Raw genomic sequence first — 8,832 nt, forward strand, 5'->3', positions numbered from 1 at the left:
AGTTGTTTTTTATATTTAGTCAAGTTTTGACTAAATATTTTAACATCGAGGGGGAATCGAAACGAGGGTCGTGGTGTATGTGCGTGTGTGCGTGTGTGCGTGTGTGTGTGTGTGTGTGTGTGTGTGTGTGTGTGTGTGTGTGTGTGTGTGTGTGTGTGTAGAGCGATTCAGACTAAACTACTGGACCGATCTTTATGAAATTTGACATGAGAGTTCCTGGGTATGAAATCCCCGAACGTTTTTTTCATTTTTTTTATAAATGTCTTTCATGACGTCATATCCGGCTTTTCGTGAAAGTTGAGGCGGCACTGTCACGCCCTCATTTTTCAACCAAATTGGTTCAAATTTTGGTCAAGTAATCTTCGACGAAGCCCGGACTTCGGTATTGCATTTCAGCGTGGTGGCTTAAAAATTAATTAATGACTTTGGTCATTAAAAATCGGAAAATTGTAAAAAAAATTAAAAATTTATAAAACGATCCAAATTTACGTTTATCTTATTCTCCATCATTTGCTGATTCCAAAAACATATAAATATGTTATATTCGGATTAAAAACAAGCTCTGAAAATTAAATATATAAAAATTATTATCAAAAATAAATTGTCCAAATCAATTTAAAAACACTTTCATCTTATTCCTTGTCGGTTCCTGATTCAAAAAACATATAGATATGATATGTTTGGATTAAAAACACGCTCAGAAAGTTAAAACAAAGAGAGGTACAGAAAAGCGTGCTATCCTTCTTAGCGCAACTACTACCCCGCTCTTCTTGTCAATTTCACTGCCTTTGCCATGAGCGGTGGCCTGACGATGCTACGAGTAAAATGGCATTGCGTTCAGTTTCATTCTGTGAGTTCGACAGCTACTTGACTAAATATTGTATTTTCGCCTTACGCGACTTGTTTAAATATTGAACTGCGAGCGAAAGCGAGCTGTTCACTATTTGAAAAATCAACGAGTGCAAATCTGGTACGACACAGCAAGCCATGTGGTATTCTGTTTATCCTACATACTGTACTTACGTGTATTTACTGTAAATGTCCCGCAGACGAGGCAGCTAAATTGAAGACGCTTGTTTTGGAACCTCGATCTCTTCCAAAGCCTCATGCAATCTATTACGTCAAAGCAAAGAAACGTCACTCTGAAACAGGGATGTCGTTAGGCGTCGGACATCGGACATATAACGATGAAAATCCCTAAATGTCCGATTCACATTGCCGCATGTCGGTCAGATGTCCTATCGTTTTAGCCTGAGCGTGGTCATTGTCCGATGTGTACTCCATTCCTTCGGACAGCGCGATATTCGTTAATTTTTATTTCAAGATACAAATCTTCTAAAAGACCGAACGCTCTCGTGTTCAGCTGACACTGAAGTTGCCAGTGCCGCGTGCGGATCTTTTTACATTTAGTCAAGTTATGACTAAATGTTTTAACATCGAGGGGGGAATCGAGACGAGGGTCGTGGTGTATGTGTGTGTGTATGTGTGTGTGTGTGTGTGCGTGCGTGTAGAGCGATTCAGACCAAACTACTGGACCGATCTTTATGAAATTTGACATGAAAGTTTCTGGGTATGATATCCCCGAACGTTTTTTTCATTTTTTTGATAAATGTCTTTGATGACGTCATATCCGGCTTTTCGTGAAAGTTGAGGCGGCACTGTCACGCCCTCATTTTTCAACCAAATTGGTTGAAAATTTGGTCAAGTAATGTTCGACAAAGCCCGGACTTAGGTATTGCATTTCAGCGTGGTGGCTTAAAAATTAATTAATGACTTTGGTCATTAAAAATCTGAAAATTGTAAAAAAAATAGTTTTTTTATAAAACGATCCAAATTTACGTTCATCTTATTCTCCATCATTTGCTGATTCCTAAAACATATAAATATGTTATATTTGGATTAAAAACAAGCTCTGAAAATTAAATATATAAAAATTATTATCAAAATTAAATTTTCGAAATCAATTTAAAAACACTTTCATCTTATTCCTTGTCGGTTCCTGATTCCAAAAACATATAGATATGATATGTTTGGATTAAAAACACGCTCAGAAAGTTAAAACAAAGAGAGGTACAGAAAAGCGTGCTATCCGTCTAAGCGCAACTGCTACCCCGCTCTTCTTGTCAATTTCACTGTCTTTTCCGAGAGCGGGTGACTGACGATGCTGCGAGTCACGGTCTTGCTGCGTTGCATTGCGTTCAGTTTCATTCTGTGAGTTCGACAGCTACTTGACTAAATGTTGTATTTTCGCCTTACGCGACTTGTTATATTTAGTCAAGTTTTGACTAAATATTTTAACGTAGAGGGGGGAATCGAGACGAGGGTCGTGGTGTATGTGTGTGTGTGTGTGTGTCTGTCTGTGTGTGTGTGTGTAGAGCGATTCAGACCAAACTACTGGACCGATCTTTATGAAATTTGACATGAGAGTTCCTGGGATTGATATCCCCGAACTTGTTTTTCCTTTTTTTGATAAATGTCTTTGATGACGTCATATCCGGCTTTTCGTGAAAGTTGAGGCGACACTGTCACGCTCTCATTTTTCAACCAAATTGGTTGAAATTTTGGTCAAGTAATCTACGACGAAGCCCGAACTTCGGTATTGCATTTCAGCTTGGTGGCTTAAAAATTAATTAATGACTTTGGTCATTAAAAATCGGAAAATTGTAAAAAAAAAAAAAAAAATTATAAAACGATCCAAATTTACGTTCATCTTATTTTCCATCATTTTCTGATTCCCAAAACATATAAATATGTTATATTTGGATTAAAAACAAGCTCTGAAAATTAAATATATAAAAATTATTATCAAAATTAAATTGTCGAAATCAATTTAAAAACACTTTCATCTTATTCCTTGTCGGTTCCTGATTCCAAAAACATATAGATATGATATGTTTGGATTAAAAACACGCTCAGAAAGACAAAGAGAGGTACAGAAAAGCGTGCTATCCTTCTTAGCGCAACTACTACCCCGCTCTTCTTGTCAATTTCACTGCCTTTGCCATGAGCGGTGGACTAACGATGCTACGAGTATACGGTCTTGCTGAAAAATGGCATTGCGTTCAGTTTCATTCTGTGAGTACGACAGCTACTTGACTAAATGTTGTATTTTCGCCTTACGCGACTTGTTTCTTTTGTCGGTAATTCCCGAACCGTTTGCCTATGCGCCGTTTGGGTATAACCGTCTCGGTGCAGCGCACTGATCTAAAAATAGTGGATTATTTTTAGATCAGTGCATGCTGCAGGAGTACGGGAGACAGCTCCAACTGACTAAATTTGTCGTCTGCTTTTGTTTTCGATACGAGATGAAGCACTGAATTATGCCGCTGAAAACAAAACTAAAGCCTGCAAAAGATCAGCAATAGATCAAACCGATCATTTTGTTTTTCAACTTTTATCCAAATCATGCAGTTTGTAATCAAAGTAAGAGCTCTGAAGTTGTTCATGTTGGTTTCTTTTTTGTGGTTTCTTCGAAACTAAACAAATACAACATTATACGCACACTGTGTTGATGTATTTACTATATTATGTGTGTGTTCTACAGCGCGCGCGCCTGGGTGTGTGTGTGTGTGTGTGTGTGTGTGTGTGTGTGTGTGTGTGTGTGTGTGTGTGGGCGCATGACTTTGGAACAATTCCATGGAATGTGTTATAAGCTGTTTGGCGCAAATTGATAATGTCCTATTACACTTTCTGAAAGCGGTCAAATGTCCTATTGATGCTGAAGAACTCAGGACATTTGTCCGATAGGTATGAATTTGTAGCAACCTGTAAAAGTGTGGCGTGACGTGTTAGTTCTAAAAATTCATCGAGGGTAATTAGCGAGTGCACATTTTTTTTCTATAATGGGGTTTGTCTCGGTGACTTTGGCATCATAAGCAGTGGAAAAACAGGTCCCCGCCAGACTTGCTTGACATGACTTCATTTACATGATATACACACGTGTGATTTGAACGATTATTATCTCATTGGTTAATAACAGGATATTCGATGATTACTTTCCCGTGGGTAGCTTCCCTTTTCTGCACAATATTTACATATGTTTTTAACCAATGAGCGCTGGTATGCAAATTCGGTGCGGATGCATGAGTTTTTATCGTCCGGTGGAAGTTGGCGGCTCGCAAACGAAGATTCGTCCAAATGATGGTTAAAAACAACCTGCAACGGACGGAAGCTGAAAATTAAAGGTACATACAGTTCAAACAATCATTCAACTGTATTTATTTGACCTTACACAGACTGTAGGAAGAGGCAAACCGTCTTGAACAATATTTTTCCCCAGGAAGCGACTCCAAGAACACAGAAGACTCGAAGGTGAGTGACGTACCTTGTAGTCTTTCTGTGATAGTAGTAGTCCAGTGGACGAATACCTTCCGCCTGTGGTCGAAGCAGATACTTTGATCACGATGATGTTGTAAACGTTCATGATGACAACGCACACTACTAATCGGTTAAAGAGTTCTCCTAGAGCATAGGCCTATTGTGAAGCAAGGTCTTCCTCTTCCTGATCGTTTGAATGCCCGGACATCGTAAATGAGAACCTGTTGCTCTTACCGTTTGCTGTCTCCACTTAGATCTATGACAGGCTACAATTTCAGGTAAGTTACCATATAGACTGCAGTGTGTGTGTGTGTGTGTGTGTGTGTGTGTGTGTGTGTGTGTTTTGTGTGTGTGTGTGTGTGCGCGCGCAGCTTGTGTGTGTGTGTGTGTGTGTGTGTGTGTGTGTGTTTGTTGTGTGAGGGTTTCTGTATGTGTGTGTGTGTGTGTGTGTGTGTGTGTGTGTGTGTGTGTGTGTGTGTGTGTGTGTGTGTGTGTGTGTGTGTGTGTGTGTGCCGTGTGTGAGCGTGTGTGTGAGAGACAGAGAGAGAGAGAGAGAGAGGAGGGAAGATAGAGGAAGAGAGATGATAATGATGATGATGATGATGATGATGATGATGATGATGATGATGATGATGATGATGATGATGATGATGATGGTGGTGGTGGTGGTGGTATGTGGTGTACGTGTGGTATGTTTTTAAACTCCTCTTTTTTTTATTTAACCAATGTTACTCTCTTTCTCTCAGTTTGCTGGCGTGGAACAGCAAACAAGTCCAGCAATTCACCGGACAGTGCAACAACAAAAGACAGAAGTGCCTGGCCACAAAGCAGGTGTTCGACAGAATGGGGCAACAGCAATGTCCAGCCGGTTCCAGTTCCAAGGAAATCAGCATGGTTTACCCTTGGGACTTTGCTCATTAGGTAAAGACATATTAATACTTTACAATTTGTCAGTACTTAAAAAAAGGGGTAACAATACAGTTATATTTGTTTTTATGTGCTGTTTTCTCCAACAACTCCAACAACTCACACACACACACACACACACACACGCACACACACACACAGACACACACACCACACACACACACACACACACACACACACACACACACACACACTACATTTTCGATAATGTCACCATACCATACCAGCTTAGAAATGGCAAGTGGATAGGTACCCAAAACCAGACTTGAGCTGTGCAAATAGTGGTTAGTAAATAATATGTTGATCAACTCTGTGGTTGCCTTCGTTTCAGAGAAGCAAATCGTCTACCTTGCGAATGAGGCAGGGGTACAGAGGAGGGTAGCAACTTCAGTCTTCGGCATGGTGCATCAATACTTAGGCATGCAGTTTTGTGTGTGAATGAACAGCACAAATCCATTTTGAAAATGTCTTGATCGTCGGCCACATCAAGTTCGACCGTGATTGGCATTTCAGTTTGTTGAAAGTAAAGGGAGACGTTCGATAGCAGAGTGCACGGATGACATTTTCAATTCAGTGAAGTGATGGACAGACTGACAGACCCACGTGTGCAAGGACACACAGCACCATGTTACTTTCTACAACTGGAAGCTGTATTTACCAAGGAAACTGAACAATTAATCCTTGTTATGAAATTTAGAAGTACCACAACTTCAAGTCGACAAGTGTGTGTGTATTGTTTTCAGCAGACAACCTCAAATAGTTTGTGTTTGTATGTGTGGGTGAAGAAAGAATAGAACATGGAGGGGGAGAGGTAGTATGAAAGAAGAAGAAATATTCGAGAAAAAAAATCATATGGCTGATTGTTTTTTCTTCTGCATGGGAGGAGAGAATGATAGAAAAAGACGAAAAAGTAAAAATTAGGGTAACGTTACAAAAAGGGCAATAACTCTGGAATGAAACATTATTTTGACCTACAACCATACAAGTAATAACGGCAGATGATTGAACTTACTATTTCCCGGCAAAAGTTTGTTTTTAAAAGTTTGGCCATTTTAAGTCATTTCTCCAAAAAAGGGTCATAACTCCGTGAAAAATAAATTTGAAGGTCTGAAATTCTCACATCACGTTCTAAATATAACAGTCTGTCAAATAAAATCAAAAACTCAAAATCGATAAATTTGTCAAGAATGTCCCTTTTCGCAGAAATGGCCACCTATAGTCTCTGATACAATGCACAGCATATCTTTGACGTAATACTAAGTGTGGTAAATCAAAACGCGTTAAACTACTCAGACATTAAGTGTTTTTGACACATTTTTTTAAACTTTTTAATGACTTTAAGTGCTTAAAGGATGATGGAAGTGAATTCCAAACTGATGTACCCGAAAAAGCAAGACTGGTCTTATAAAGGTCAATTCGTGGAATCGGTGGGATCAAGTTGACCGACCCATATCTGTCGGTAGCTTTATTAAATAATGATGTAATGTAAATCGGCACTTTACCGTAATACAATTTATGCATGAAAATGGCTTTGTTTAACTTGAGATGCTTTTCCAGTGGAAGAAAATTAAGCATTTTTAATTTCATATCTGTTGGGGCATTATCCTTTACGATGAGTTTAGCCGAGCAACGATAGAGAGAGTCTAACTTTTTCAAGTGAACATCACTGCTGCCATCCCGGAGCGTCGAAACATAATTGATGTGAGGCATTACATGAGCATGGTATAGAACATTTCCAGAGTCCTTCTGTCCGTAAATTGCTTTAACTTGGATAGGAGGAAAACGTTCTTGGCTACTTTCTTGCAAATATGCTGTAATTGTGCCTGCCACTTGAATTCACAATCAATAATTACCCCTAAAACGCGATGCTGTTGAACTTGTTCAGTTGATTGCGTACCAATAGTAAGATTTCGTTTGAGTGGAGAAATCTGGTGTTTTTGTCTGGTTGCAATTACCATACTTTTAGTTTTTATTGGATGGACAAGCGTAGCATTGGCACTACACCAGTTATTTACATCGTTTAAAGCTGTTTGAAGGGAGGACTCTATTACTGGAACAGACTTACCACTTGAATTAAGAGAAGAATCGTCAGCAAAAAAATCACTACTTACATTACTATCAGAAATGTGCAGTGGTAGATCATTAATATACAGACAGAACAAGATCGGCCCAAGCACTGACCCTTGAGGCACCCCGCATTTCAGTCTCCTCAGTAGATATTTTACAGTTTAGGGCAGTATATTGAGATCTGTCCTGTAAATAGGAAGCAAAAAAGTTACACACTGAACTGTTTCTGATATACAACTGTAATTTCTTAGAGAGAGAGAGAGAGAGAGAGAGAGAGAGAGAGAGAGAGAGAGAGAGAGAGAGAGAGAGAGAGAGAGAGAGAGAGAGAGAGAGAGAGAGAGAGAGAGAGAGAGAGAGAGAGAGAGAGATGATACTATATCCCTCGAGGTGGAGCTGTAATTCCAGTCTGCAAGCATTTCATCAGAGAGACTGACTGATCTGTAATAGAGAGAGAGAGAGAGAGAGAGAGAGAGAGAGAGAGAGAGAGAGAGAGAGAGAGAAAGAGACTGAGACTGAGACTGAAGTTTATTTTACACGGATGAAGATTTAGGAGAGAGAGAGAGAGAGAGAGAGAGAGAGAGAGAGAGAGAGAGAGAGAGAGAGAGAGAGAGAGAGAGAGAGAGAGAGAGAGAGAGAGACCACCTAAATAGAGAATACTACATGGCTTGCTGTGTCGTACCAGATTTACACTCGTTGCCATTTCAAATAGTGTAAATCTGGTACGAAACAGCAAGCTATGTAGTATTCTCTTTATCCCACATACTGTACTGACGTGTATTTCACTCACAAAGTCCTGCAGTCGAGGCAGACGCTTGAAGACGCTTGTTTTGGAACCTCGATCTCTTCTAAAGCCTCGTGCAATCTATTACGTCAAAGCAAAGAAACGTCACTCTGAAAGTGTGGCGTGACGTGTTAGTTCTAAAAAGTCATCGAGGGGAATTAGCGAGAGCAATTTATTTCTATGATGACGTTTGTCTCGGTGAGTTTGGCATCATAAGCAGTGGAAAAACTGGTCCCCGCCAGACTTGCTTGACATGACCTCATTTACATGATATACACACGTGTGATTTGAACGATTATTATCTCACGAGTGTCTCACTCACGTATGTAGGATAAATCCATGTCTCGAAAGTGTGCAAGAATATAGATGACGCCACCCTCGACAAATCCCCGAGTGGCGACATTCATATTCATATTATTCCCTACCCTCTTGGCATTGATAAAGTGCACGCGAGCCTTCGGAGGGGATGTAACCAATGCTTAGGCAAAAAAAAAAAAATAGTCTGTTTACGGTAACCCGACCGACCCTATTTTTTTCGCGCGACCCTAGACTTTTTTTTGCATTTGGGAAAAAAAAAAAAAAAATCTTGTTTTTTTGGTTGCAAAATAACGAAAAAATATGGTTTTTTGGAGAAAATAAAAAAAATAAAAAATCCCGATCTACCGACCCTATTTTTTTGGCCTATGTTACCGTAAACAGACCTATTTTTGTTGGCCTTATTTTGCACAAGAACTACTGTT

This window comes from Littorina saxatilis, linkage group LG6, assembly GCF_037325665.1.
Source record: "Littorina saxatilis isolate snail1 linkage group LG6, US_GU_Lsax_2.0, whole genome shotgun sequence".
Taxonomy (NCBI): domain Eukaryota; kingdom Metazoa; phylum Mollusca; class Gastropoda; order Littorinimorpha; family Littorinidae; genus Littorina; species Littorina saxatilis.